The 13306-nt window shown below is 37.7% G+C and overlaps 1 protein-coding gene and 1 pseudogene across 3 annotated transcripts in view; both read right to left on the reverse strand.

Moving 5' to 3' along the window:
- The window catches only part of TTC28 (tetratricopeptide repeat domain 28), a 700068-nt gene that overhangs the window by 512609 nt on the left and 174153 nt on the right, over nucleotides 1-13306 (reverse strand). The gene's annotated exons all lie outside the window — the stretch shown is intronic.
- The window catches only part of LOC149119865 (E3 ubiquitin-protein ligase RNF170 pseudogene), a 54607-nt pseudogene that overhangs the window by 2921 nt on the left and 38380 nt on the right, over nucleotides 1-13306 (reverse strand). The gene's annotated exons all lie outside the window — the stretch shown is intronic.

Raw genomic sequence — 13306 nt, forward strand, 5'->3', positions numbered from 1 at the left:
CTGCCTGTCAAAAAATAAAAAAAAAAAACCTTTAAATCTGCACAACAAAAGAAACAATCAGAGTGAAAAGGCAACTTAACGAACTGGAGACAATAACTGCATATCTGATAAAAGATTAATATCCAGAATATATAAAGAACTATTGAAACTTAACAAAAAAACAAGTAATGCAATTAAAAATTTTGGCAAAGAACTAATAACCAACAAGTATATGAAAACATGCACAAAAAAACTAGCCATCAAGAAACAGAAACCAAAAACACAAGAAATACCATCTCACACCCACTAGAATAGCCACTAACACACACACAAACACACACACACACACACACACACACACACAGAAACAGAAAATAGAAAGTATTAGAAAAAGATATGGAGAAAAAGAAACGCTTGTGCTGGTAAGACTATAAAGTAGTCTAGCTGCTGGGTTAAATAGTATGGTGGTTCTTTGAAAACTAGTGGGATAGGGGCCAGCTCTGTGGCTTAGTGAGTAAGGCTTGCAGTGCTGGCATCCCATATGGGTGCCAGTTAGAGTCCTGGCTGCTCCACTTCCAATCCAGCTCTCTGCTATGGCCTGAGAAAGCAGTAGAAGATGGCCCAAGTCCTTGGCCCCCAGCACCCATGTGGGAAACCCAGAGGAAGCTCCAGGATCCTGGCTTCGGATCAGCTCAGCTCCGGCCATTGTGGCCAACTGGGGAGTGAACCAGCGGATGGAAGACCTCTCTCTCTCTCTGCTTCTCCTTCTCTCTCCGTGTAACTCTGACTTTCAAATAAATAAATAAATAAAAAAGAAAGAAAGAAAGAAAACTAGTGGGATAGTTTATCTCTTATGGCTCTCAAACAATTTTTTTAAAGCTAAGGATAGAATTACAATATGCTCCTGTATCTTAGTGTTTTTGTGTTGTTGTTATAACACAACACTTACACCTGGGAAATTTATAAGCAACAGAAGTTTATTTGCTCCAAGTTCTGGAGGCTCAAGCCCAAGATCATGATGCCAGCATCCTGCAAGGCTCTTCACACTATGTCATCCTAAAGCGGAAGACAGAAAGGCAAGAGAGCATGCACGCAAACACCAGAGAGGTTTGAACTCATGTTTATAACTAATACTTTCCTGTTAATAAGGACATTATGAGGGCTCCCCTAATCACCTCTTATTACGGCCTACATCCCTTACATTTGCATTAAAGATTAAGTTTGAAACACATGAACTTTGGGGAACACATTCAAACCACACCATCCTGCAATCCCACTTCTCATTATACATTTGAAAGAACTAAAAGCAGTATCTCAAGAGATATTCACACATCCATATTCATTGCAACATTTTTGACAATTACCAAGAGTAGAAGCAACCTAAATGTCCATCAACAGATATATGGATAAAGGAAATGTGTTATTTACATACAATATACATATTACTTAGTTTTTAAAAAGATAAATGTTACTTGCTATAACAATGAAACCTGAGGACATGCTGAGTAAAATAAGCCAATCCAAAAGGGTAAATACTGTATGATTCCTCTAACTCTTATATAAGATAACTAAAGTAATCAAAAAAAATTACTGGAACAAAGTAGACTAGTAGTTTCCAGGGGTTGAGGGAAAGGGGAAACACAGAGTTGATTGACAGATATAGAGTTTCAATTTTGCAAGATGAAAAAATTATAAAGATATTTTTTAAAGATTTGTTTGCTTGTTTGTTTGTTTGAAAGGTAGAGTTACAGAAAGAGAAAATTTTCCATTGACTGGTTTACTCCTCAAATGGCTACAACAGCCCACTATAATCCAGGGCAGGACCAGGCTGTACCCAGGAGCCTGGAACTCCTCAGGGTCTCCCACAGGTATGCATGTGTCCAAGGTCTTGGGCCATCTTTCACTGCTTTCTCGGGCACCTGAACAGGGAGACGGATTGGAAGTGGAACAACTGGTACTTGAACCAGTGCCCATATGGGATGTCAGTGTCACAGGCTGCAGCTTAACCCACTGCACAATACTGGCCCCAAAAGTTCTAGAGATGTTATGTGACACTGTGAATATAGTCAGAACTAAATTTGACTGTACATTTAAAATTATTAAGAAAGTAACTTTCACATTAGTAATACATTTTAACCATAAGTAAACTTTTTAAAAAATATTAAGAATAGCAATTCCAAGTGTTGTCAACAATGAGTTATGAATGCAATTCTCATACATTACCAATAAGAGTATAAAATAAGTACTTTGAAAAAAAACTATTTTTTAGTTTTCCATAAAGTGTACCATTTTCTAGTAATTCTACTCCTAGGTATTTACAAAAAGAAATGAAAGCATATATCTACACAAAGACTAGTGTTCAAAGCACTTTCTTTTATAATAGCTAAAACCCAGACACTATCCAGGGGTCAGCACTGTGGTGCAGCGGGTTTAGCAACCGCCTTCAGTGCCAGCATCCATTATGGGTGCTGGTTCAATCTAGCTCCCTGCTAACAGACTGGAACAGCAAGAAAAGCTGCTGGGAAACCTGCCACCCATGTGGGCGACCCATGTGAAGATCCTAGGTCCTGGCTTCAGCCTGACCCAACCTCAGCTGTTGCCGCCATCTGGGGAATGAACTAGTAGATGCAAGGTCGGTCTCTCTGTTTCTCCTTCTCTTTCTCTATAACTGCCATTCAAATAAATATATAAATCTTTTTTAAAAAAACTAAATAATATCCATCAAGTATGGATAAACTGTGATATAGTCATATGATGGAACACTGCTTGGTATTAAAAAAGGAACAAGTTACTGATGCCTGCAACAACTTACAAAAATCTGAAAACCATGCTGAGTGAAAAGAAGATAAATACAAAAGAATGCATGGATTCTGTGTGATACTATTTATAGGAAACTCAAGAACCTAAATTTAGGATGACAGCAGATAACTGGCTCCTTGGGACTAGGGTTGGTAGGAGTGGGGGAAGACTGAAAAGAAGCAGAAGGGTATATTTTGGATGATGGAAATGTTTTATATTTTGAGCATTATACTAGTTTCACACATGTATGAATCTGTCAAAACTCATTAAACCATATGCTTACAATAGGTGCATTCTAGTGCATGTAAATTACACCTCAACAAATAGGGCTTTTTTAGGAGTTAAATTAATCTCCTTTTTTTTTATTATTTTTTTGTTTTTTTGACAGGCAGAGTGGACAGTGAGAGAGAGAGAGACAGAGAGAAAGGTCTTCCTTTTGCCGTGGGTTCACCCTCCAATGGCCGCCACAGCTGGTGCGCTGCGGCCGGCGCACCACACTGATCCGATGGCAGGACCCAGGTACTTATCCTGGTCTCCCATGGGGTGCAGGGCCCAAGCACTTGGACCATCCTCCACTGCACTCCCTGGCCACAGCAGAGAGCTGGCCTGGAAGAGGGGCAACCGGGACAGAATCCAGAGCCCCAACCGGGACTAGAACCCAGTGTGCCAGCGCCGCAAGGCGGAGGATTAGCCTAGTGAGCCGCGGCGCCGGCCAAATTCATCTCCTTTTGAAAAAGATGAATTTATTTATTTGAAAGCCAGAGACACAGAGAGAGAGTAAGAGACACAGAGAGAGAGAGAGAGAGAGAGATTGTCCATCCACAGTTTCACTCTCCAAATGCCTACAATAGCCAGGGTTAGGCCAGGCCAAAGCCAGGAGCCAAGAACTGCATCCAGGTCTCTCATGTGGGTGGCAAGGGCCCAAACACTCGAGTCATCTTCCACTGATTTTTCCTGGCCATTAGCAGGAAGCAAGATTGAAAGTGGAGCAGCCAGGACATGAATTTGGGGTGCCAGCATTACAGGCAGTGGCTTTACCAGCACTTTACACAACACCAGCCCCAATAAATCTGACTTTTTAAAAAACTAACTATATGCTGCTCCATAGAGCAAATCTCAATAAATTTTAAAGAAATCTAATCATTGTAAGTATTTTTCTAACAATGATGCTATCATTGAAATCAATAAGAAAAATAACTAGAATATGCTTGAAAATTAAGTAATAAAGTCCTAAATAATCAGTGGATAAAAAGAAATTACAAAGAAGGGTAGAAAATATGTTTAAATTAGTGATAATTAAAGTACTACATATCATACCATATGTGATACAACAAATGCAAAGATCAGAAGAAAATATATAGCCTTAAATACAAATATGTGAAAAGAAAGGCTAAAAAAACCAATAATCTAAACATTCTTCTCAGGAGGTTTAAATAATAAAGACAAAAAAAATAAAAATAATTAAAGAAATAATCAACAAAGCAAAAATTCAAGGGCCCACGCTGTGGCACAGCAGGTTAACACCCTGGCCTGAAGCGCCAGCATCCTATATGGGCACTGGTTCAAGACCCAGCTGCTCCACTTCCCATCCAGCTCTCTGCTATGGCCTGGGAAAGCAGTGAAAGATGGCCCAAGTCCTTGGGCCCCTGTACCCACGTGGGAGACCCAGAAGAAGCTCCTGGCTCCTGGCTTCAGATCTGCACAGCTCCGGCCGTTGTGACCAATTGGGGAGTGAACCATTGGATGGAAGATTTCTCTCTCCCTCTCTCTCTCTCTCTCTCTCTCTCTCTCTCTGCCTCTTCTCTCTCTAACTCTGACTTTCAAATAAATAAATAAATCTTTAAAAAAAAAAAAAGATCACTCTGGGAAACAAGAGTAGTCCATAAACAGACCCACATACATATGGACACTGGACCTATAAGAGTGGTATTGCTGCAGAACAGCAGGAAAATGGTAAGCTTTTCAATAATGGTGCTGGGTAAATTAATATCTATGTTGGGAAAAAAATTAACCATTCTTTTTACCATTCACATAAAAAATCAGTTCTAGATGTAAGAGATAAAATAGTTAAGCTGTCTATATGCAACAAAGGAGAATATCTTCACAATTTTGAGATGAGTAAAGATTTCCTAAGATATAAAAGCACTACTATAAGGGAAAAGAACAACATATTGCATTGCGTTAAAATCAAGAACTTCTGTTGATCAAAAAATACCATTAGAAGAATACAAAGACAAACAAGGAATGGGAAAATACATATATATGCAACATATATCCTGAGAAAGAATTTGAATTAAGATGATATAAGGGGGGGCTGGCACCATGGCTCACTTGGTTAATCCTCCGCCTGCGGCACCAGCATCCCATATGGGTTCTAGTCCCAGTTGCTCCTCTTCCGGTCCAGCTCTCTGCTGTGGCCCGGGAGGGCAGTGGAGAATGGCCCAAGTGCTTGGGCCCCTGCACCTGCATGAGAGACCAGGAGGAAGCACCTGGCTCCTGGCTTCAGATTGGCATAGCTCCAGCCATAGCGGCCATTTGGGGGTGAACCAACCCAAGGAAGCCCTTTCTCTCTGTCTCTCTGTGTCTCACTGTCTAACTCTGTCAAAAAAAAAAAAGATAATATAAGGAATTTTTAAAATTTTGTTAAATAAATTTATTTATTTACCTGAAAGTCAGAGAGACAAAGGGAGACCCCCGATCCACTGGTTCACTCTCCCAAATGCCCACAATGGCCAGGGCTTAGCCAGTCAAAGGCAGGAGCCAGACACTCAATCCAGGTCTTCATGTGGATGGCAGGGACCCAAGTACTTAAGCCATCACCTACTGTCTTCTAGAGTACACGTTAGCAAGAAGCTAGAATCAGGTGTGGAACTAGGACTTGAGCCCAGACACTATATGAGATGCAGGTATCTCAAGCAGTGTAATAAAATGCTGTGCCAAATGCTGGTCCCAAGAACTATCCTTAAAATCATCAAGACCAAAATGAACAAAATGAACAAGAGATGTTAATAGGCACTTTACAAATGAAGATATCCAAATGTCCAATAAACAAACGGTGCTCAGTTTCATCAATCATCAAGGAAAGAAACAAAAGCCATAGGAGATATCATTATACAATCACCAAAATGGCTAAAATTAAATAGACTGCAAATACCACATACTGGCAAGGATGAGAAGAAATTGGCTTCTCATAAACTGCCTGTGGAAGTTCACATTGGTACAACTGCTTAGCATCACCTATAACGTTGAACAGACACTTACCCTGTGACCCAGCAGTTGCAGTCCCAGGTAAATACCCAATAGAAATACATACATACATATATGCATTCAAAGATATACCTAAGGATGATCACAGCATCAATATTTATAATAACCCCAAACTGGAAACAATCCAAATACCCATCAACAACAGAATAAAAAAAGTAAATTGATATACACACAACAATAAAAGTGAACAAACTACTGTTACATGCAGCGTAAATCAGATGAAATTGGGTGCATCCAGGGTGATACAGTCATAGACACACATAACATAAATCAAACTCATGAACATATTATGGAGCTCCAGGAGTCAGAATACGCAGATACCACAAAGGAACACATATTGATCAATTCTATTTATAAAAAGGTCAAAATCTATGATGTCAGATATCAGGATGGTGGTTATCTTTGGAGAAGAGTAAGGGTTAAGGATTGGGATTGAGAAAAAGGAAGTGCTTCCAAGGTGTTGGTTATGTTCCATTTCTTTAATCTAAGCAGTGTTTACATGGATGTGTTTATTTTTGTACCTCCATGATTTGTATACTTTTCTAAGTGTATATTGTATATGAACAAAATAGAATTTTTAAAAGTTAATGTGAGGGTAGAATAGCCCTTGTATAAACTGTTGAGGAGCAGTTCTCTTAGCTTTTTTTTTTAACTCCATTTGTTCTTTTTTCTTTTTCTTTATTTCTCTTTCTTTTTTTTTTTTCTCGGATAAAACAGGAGAGGAAGCAGGAAGGGCAGGGGAGAGAATGGGTGGGAGGGAGGGTACGGTGGGAAGAATTACTATGTCCATAATGTTGTATTTATGAGATACACACAAATTAAAAATAAATAAGTAAATAAAAGAGTTAATGTGAGGGACCAGTATTGTGGCATAGTAGGTAAAACTGCCACCCTGGAAGCTGACACCCGTTTGAGCAGCAGCTTGTGTTCCAGCCAATGAACTGAGAGAGAAGCAGAAGATGGCGCAAGTGCTCAGGCCCTGCATCCACATAGCAGACCCAGATAAAGCTCCTGGCTCCTAGCTTCAGTCATGTGGCCATCTGGGGAGTGAATCAGCGTATTAAAGTTCTGTGTCTCTCCCTCTGTCTGTAACTCTGGCTTTCAAATAAATAAATAGATATTTAAAAAAAAAAAAAAGAGTTAACGTGAGCCAGAACTTGAGCAATAATAGTGATAACGGAGAGGGATAAGATAATTTTTCATTTTCATTGCAGTGTGCAATATTTGATGTAATGAGGGATACAAAAGAAATATAAGGTCAGGACACCACAACACATGTGGCTTATGTTTCATGACTGATAAACATCAGTGTAACACATGATATTTATTCCTATTTTACTTCTTAACAACTTTTATATAGGTCTGAAGAAACTCTATTTGGTGATCCAGATTTTTTTAAAAAGATGAATTAGCATAATAGTAAATATTCTTTTCCAAGTACTTTTAAAACTTCACATTGTCATGGTAATACAAATAAGTGCAACAGGAGTCTTTTATATGCTATTCTTTTGTTTCTTTTATATAATCCATGTAATATTATAAAATATACATTTAAAAAATCATGAGTTGCCTATTCATTATTTAATACTGATTCTCTTCTGATGCAATAAATTCTATAAGTATTAAGTTTTGGGTTCTATAGTGTGTTTTGATGCTTTAAGTTGAAAAGTTGACTGGTAATAAAAGGAATATCTGGTACCTATAAGAGCTCATGTTTTTTTCACCATCATATCTTTATCTTGTAAGGCTTAGGTGGTTAATATGGTACTTTCATATATATTTCCCAAATGGAACAGAATAGAATTACTATTTTTGGCAATGGTCTATAACCAAAGCATTGAAAATCCATCTGATAACAATCAGTTAAGAGATAACAGCTGTTTCTACATTGAAGCTCCAATGTCTAATATAGCTTCATCTCCAGCATCCCTGCACCTGAGAGGATTGCAGCTTGGAAAATGTTCATCAGTTGATTTCAATAATATCTCTACATATCACTTACAGACTAAAAACACAGTAGGAAATGTGCATACTTCCTTCTGAAGAAATTATAAAGGAAAATACAAAGGTAGTCACCTAAAGTCCTTCTAAAGAGCTTTCTTTAAAAGAAAAGATTTATTTATTTGAAAGAATTGAGAGAGATTAATCTTCTATCTGCTGGTTCACTCTACAAATGGCTGCAACAGCCAAGGCTGGGCCAAACAGAAGGAGCCAGGAGCTTCCTCTGGGTCTCCCATGTAGGGGCAGGGGCCCAAACAGTTGGGCTATTTTCTGCTGCTTTCCCAGGCACATTAGCAGGGAGATAGATTGGAAGTGGAGTAACCAGGATTTGAACTGGAGCCCATATGGCATGCAGGTATTGCAGGTGGCAGCTTAACCCACTATGCCACAACATCAGCCCCACTTCTAAAGAGGTTTCCACAAGATTCTTGTCCAATTTTCACAAAATGGGAGGAAAGGAGTTACTCTGGTAAACCAAGGATAAAAACAAGCATAACCTTGTTTGGACTATATACTCATGCTTCATTAATAAACAATCATATAGTGCCACATACCCACAAAGTCTATGGATGACTTTGGCTTACCACTTTATACTACCTGTCAGAGATGTGTCTGTGTCTATATTCTAATTTAGGTTAACAGATTGTTAACACTGTATCACAACTGCCCTAGTTAGTAGGCACTAAATGACTTCTTGACTTTTAAATTTTTATTTAAAGACAGACAGACAGATCTCCCATCTGCTGGTTCACTCTTCAAATGCCCACAACAGCAAGGACTGGCCAGTCTGAACCTGGGAGCCTAGAACACAATCCAGGTCTCCCACCTGGGTGACAGGGACCCAATCACTTAAGCCATCACCTCTATTTCCCAGTGCAAGCATTAATAGGAAGCTAGGATGGAGAGAAGAGCTGGGATTCACATCCAGGTAGTTCAATACGGGATGCAGGCATCCCAAGCAGCATATTAACTACTATGCCAAATACCTGCCCCAATTTCTTTTTTTTTTTACTAAAAAGTATGAATTTTCGACCTTGGGCCATGACTGCTCCACCAGCCCCCAGACATCTTTATCAATCATTCTTTGTGCTCCAAATACACTTGTTTAATTTCAGTTTGTAACCTTAACAATATTCTCTCCCATTCAAGACTATTACCCAGTTGTTCACTCTGCCCAGGACACTCCTGCTACCTCCTCTGCTTCCTGCAGGATTCAGACAGGTCAGGTCCCTCCTGCTACATGCTCTCATCCCATGTTGTATCCCGTGGCAACACTTATCACTGCTCTGATTAAATATTTAACTTTGTGATTGATTAATATCTGGTCTCCCTTAGGACATGAGTCATAAATTTTCACATCTTTATCGCCAATGTCCTTTGCAAGAAGATTCAAAATGAATATTTGGGTTTTTTTTATGTTTATTTATTTACTTTCATCTACTTGAAAGCAAAGAGAGAGAGAGGGAGGGAGGGATCTCCCATTACTGGTTCACTCCCCAAATGCCCACAATAGCCAGGGCTGGAACAGGCCAAGTCCAGGAACCTTTAACTTCATCTTGGTTTGCCAGGTGGGTGGCAGGGGCCCAAGCAATTGAGTCATCACCTGCTGCCAGCAGGAAGCCAGATGGGAAGTAAAGTAGCAGGAACTCAAACCAGACACTCCAATATGGGAATGAGGGCACCCCAAGAGATGGTTGAACCCATAGTTACAGTATCTGTCCCTGAATATTTGTTGAATAAATAGAATGAGTTTGAAAACTAGCTTTACCATTTACTAAGTGAATTTTAAAAGGTTAGTTAATATCAGCAGGCTTCAGTTTCCATATCTGTGAAACGATGATACTAAAAATGCTGCCTCACGGAGTTGTTAGGATTTATGGTGAACTCTAAACTTCAAAATGTTGTATAAAAGTATGAAGTTATTATTATTCTAGGCAAGGATATTTTGCATTTAACATTGTCTTCAGTCATATCTTGATGGTATTAGCTAAGAAGTTTTTAAAATATTGCAGATTATAAAGATGTAATAAATAACAGAACTGATAAAAATTAATAAGTATTCATTAGTTCCAGTCCATAGCACCCTGTGACAGAGTCCAAGCACTGACCTAACAATTGTCAGTTTCATAATAACTGTCTATCTCACATGAAAGCCTGGAAGGCCTACTGTAATTCATGCTTCAGAAAGAAGCATTTGCTACAAAGCCAGACTCATGAACAAATATACCAGTTAAAGCATAGATCAATAGTGAAAGATGAGCTTCTCCAATCCACTCACAACTATGCTTGAGTCAATAGACCTGTGTAAATCAATAACTTGTTATATTTGCTACATTTGCAGGCTTTGAACTTTAATACAAACTTGGCAATAAAATTACATACCTTTTCCTGTGTTCTACAGTAATCTGACCCTGAATGTGGTAAAGGCAAAAAACAAACAAATAATTTCCGCTCTGTGTGTAATAAATGCAAACAAAATTGTCATTTGTCCTGTTCAGGTATCTCTCTCTGTTAGCTATCCTCATAAAGAGAAGATTCTGAAAATTTAATTTATAGGGGCTGGCACTGTGGCACAGTGCATTAAGCCTGACCACTGTGACACTGGTATTTCAGCTACTTCACTTACAATCCAGCCTCCTGCCAATGGGCCTGGGAAGGCAATGGAGAATGGCACAGGTACTAGGGCCCCTGATACCCAAATGGGAGAACAGGATGGAGTTCCTGGCCCCTGGCTTCAGTCTGGCCCAGACATGGCTGTTGCAACTATTTCTGTAGTAAGTAAGCAGATGGAAGATCTCTCTCTCTTGCTCTCTGTTACTCTGCCTTTCAAAGAAATAATTTTTAAAAATCATTTATAAACAAATAATTAAAACTAGACACATAAAGTGTAATAAATTATTCATCATATGTAATTTTATATCTGGAGTTATTCTTATAGTACCCATATATGTGGATGAGTAATACTCATATGGACATACACACATGTGCGTATATTATACATACATATATATATAAATTCCACACTTGCTCACCTGTATTATAATTATGCAGTGTTTACCTGCATGCTCTCTTAGAGAGGGAGCTCTTTGAAGGCAAGGTCAATGTTTTTTATATCTGTACTGTCAGCACCTGGTGGAGTACTTCAACATAATAGGTACTCAGTGAATGTTTATTAAATGAGTTTTAAAATTGCCACCTATCATAACATTTTTCTGATGTCACACTACCCAACAGGCAGCTTCGATGTTGCCCATATCCAGCTCTAAAGGAAGAGATGATTCTAACAAAAAAAAAAAAAAAAAAAAAAAAAAAAAAAAAAAAAAAAAAACCTGCACTGATATACTGTCTGTTATTTGTGTTATTTGCATGAAAAAAAATCCATGGAATGGGGGACTGAAAGGAAATTGTCTATGAGCTGATAATTTTTATAATTTTTGATACTGGTTCATTTTATAATTCTCTACTTTTGTATATGTTTCAAATATTTCACAATATTTTTTTGAAAACTGAAAAAGGTTTAAAATTTTAAAGGGCTCTCTTTTGAATATTTTTACTTGGAAATTTTTTTCTTCAGTACTCACATTCTGGACAACACAGTAAATAGTGGCTATTCATTAGCCCACACTTTGAATTTCTCACTTAAAGTCAGGCAGATATTACCTCTTGTTTTTAACACTAGGAATCAACCACCAGTGAAAAAAGAAAACAGTTAGTGTGTTTTAATCATACCTACTGCTTCCTTGGTTAGAATTTTAGGAGCTAAAGTAGAAGAGGTATGTTGACTTTCTTCTAGTTCAAAAGGTATATGAGATTTCTAGGGTTAGGCATTTGGCCTAGTGGTTAAGATGTCTATGTCCCATATTAGAGTACCTGGGTTCAATATATGACTCTGGCTCAGGGACCCTGGGAGGCAGTGCTGATGGTTCAAGTAATTGGGTTTCTGCCACCCAAGCACGTGATCTAGACTAAGTTTCTAGCTCCCAGCTTCATCCAGGCCCAGTCTCAGGCTTTGCAAGTACTTGGGAAGTAAACCAGTTGATGTGTCTGTGTCTCTCTTTCCCTCTCAAATATTTTTAAATGACATTTTTAAAAATGCCTTAATGACATGAGAAAATTAAAGCAAAGTAAAATTATTAAGTAAAATAGTCTAGAAACATTCATTTCAGAGGGCTTCCAAATTTTATAAAATTAAAAAATGTAAATGTTCCTCTACTTATGATAAGGTTTTATCTCAATACATCCATTGTAAATTGGCAATATCCTGAATCAAAAATGCATTTAATATACCTACTCTACCAAACATAAACCAGGCCAGCCTACCTGAAATGCACTCTGCACACTAATATCAATCTACACTTGGCAAAATTATTTGAAGTAAAGCCTATTTTATAATTGTTTTAACTATCTCATGTAACTTATTAAATACTGTATATATATATAAAAAAAAAAACACCAGCAACACAGTACACTGCAGACTGAGTTGTTCCCCCTTGGGATTCTGTGGCTGAATGGGGGCATCAGCTCACTGCCTCTGCTCGATATTGTAAGAGAGTAATATATTGTATATCATAAGCCTGGGAAAAGAGCAAAACTCAAAATTTTAAGTACAGATTCTACAGAATATATATTGCTTTCACACCATCACAAAGCTTAAAAATCATAAGTCAAACCCTCATAAGTCAAGAACTAGTCAGTATACTTACATGTATACACACATATATTTGTGTTCACATATATATATGTGTGTGTACAATACAGAAAATATCTAGGAGGAAAGATATTAAAATGTTAACAGAATTCTGATATAAAGTAATATGTTTCATTATTTATATTTACAATGTGTTCTAATGTCCCATAAAGGACAAATATTGCTTTTTCATATAAATATTATTTTTAAACCATATTGTTACATGAAGTGATCTTTGTATAAAATATAAAAGTTTAAGATTTTAGGATGGTATCCATTCAAGCTTAAGAAAAATAAATTGGACTTTCACTAAGGACACTGTGACTTGCTAATAAAAATTTAAGGTAAAATAACTGGGTATTTCACATTTTTGTGCCTTCATGTATTTTTTATTCTTACAGTCCATAAATTCCTAATAGAAATCAATTGATTTATTTATTTGATATGTTCATTAGTGTAGCTTTAGAACATAATGCCTAAATAATACTAACTAGAATAATGAAAATACAACAATTATACTCTTTGGGTGATATAATAATGAATGGAACAATGATGAGCCATATAGATCTCTGA

The sequence above is a fragment of the Oryctolagus cuniculus genome, chromosome 21 (genome assembly GCF_051225735.1).
Source record: "Oryctolagus cuniculus isolate XC-2025 breed Fujian yellow rabbit chromosome 21, ASM5122573v1, whole genome shotgun sequence".
Classification (NCBI taxonomy): Eukaryota; Metazoa; Chordata; class Mammalia; order Lagomorpha; family Leporidae; genus Oryctolagus; species Oryctolagus cuniculus.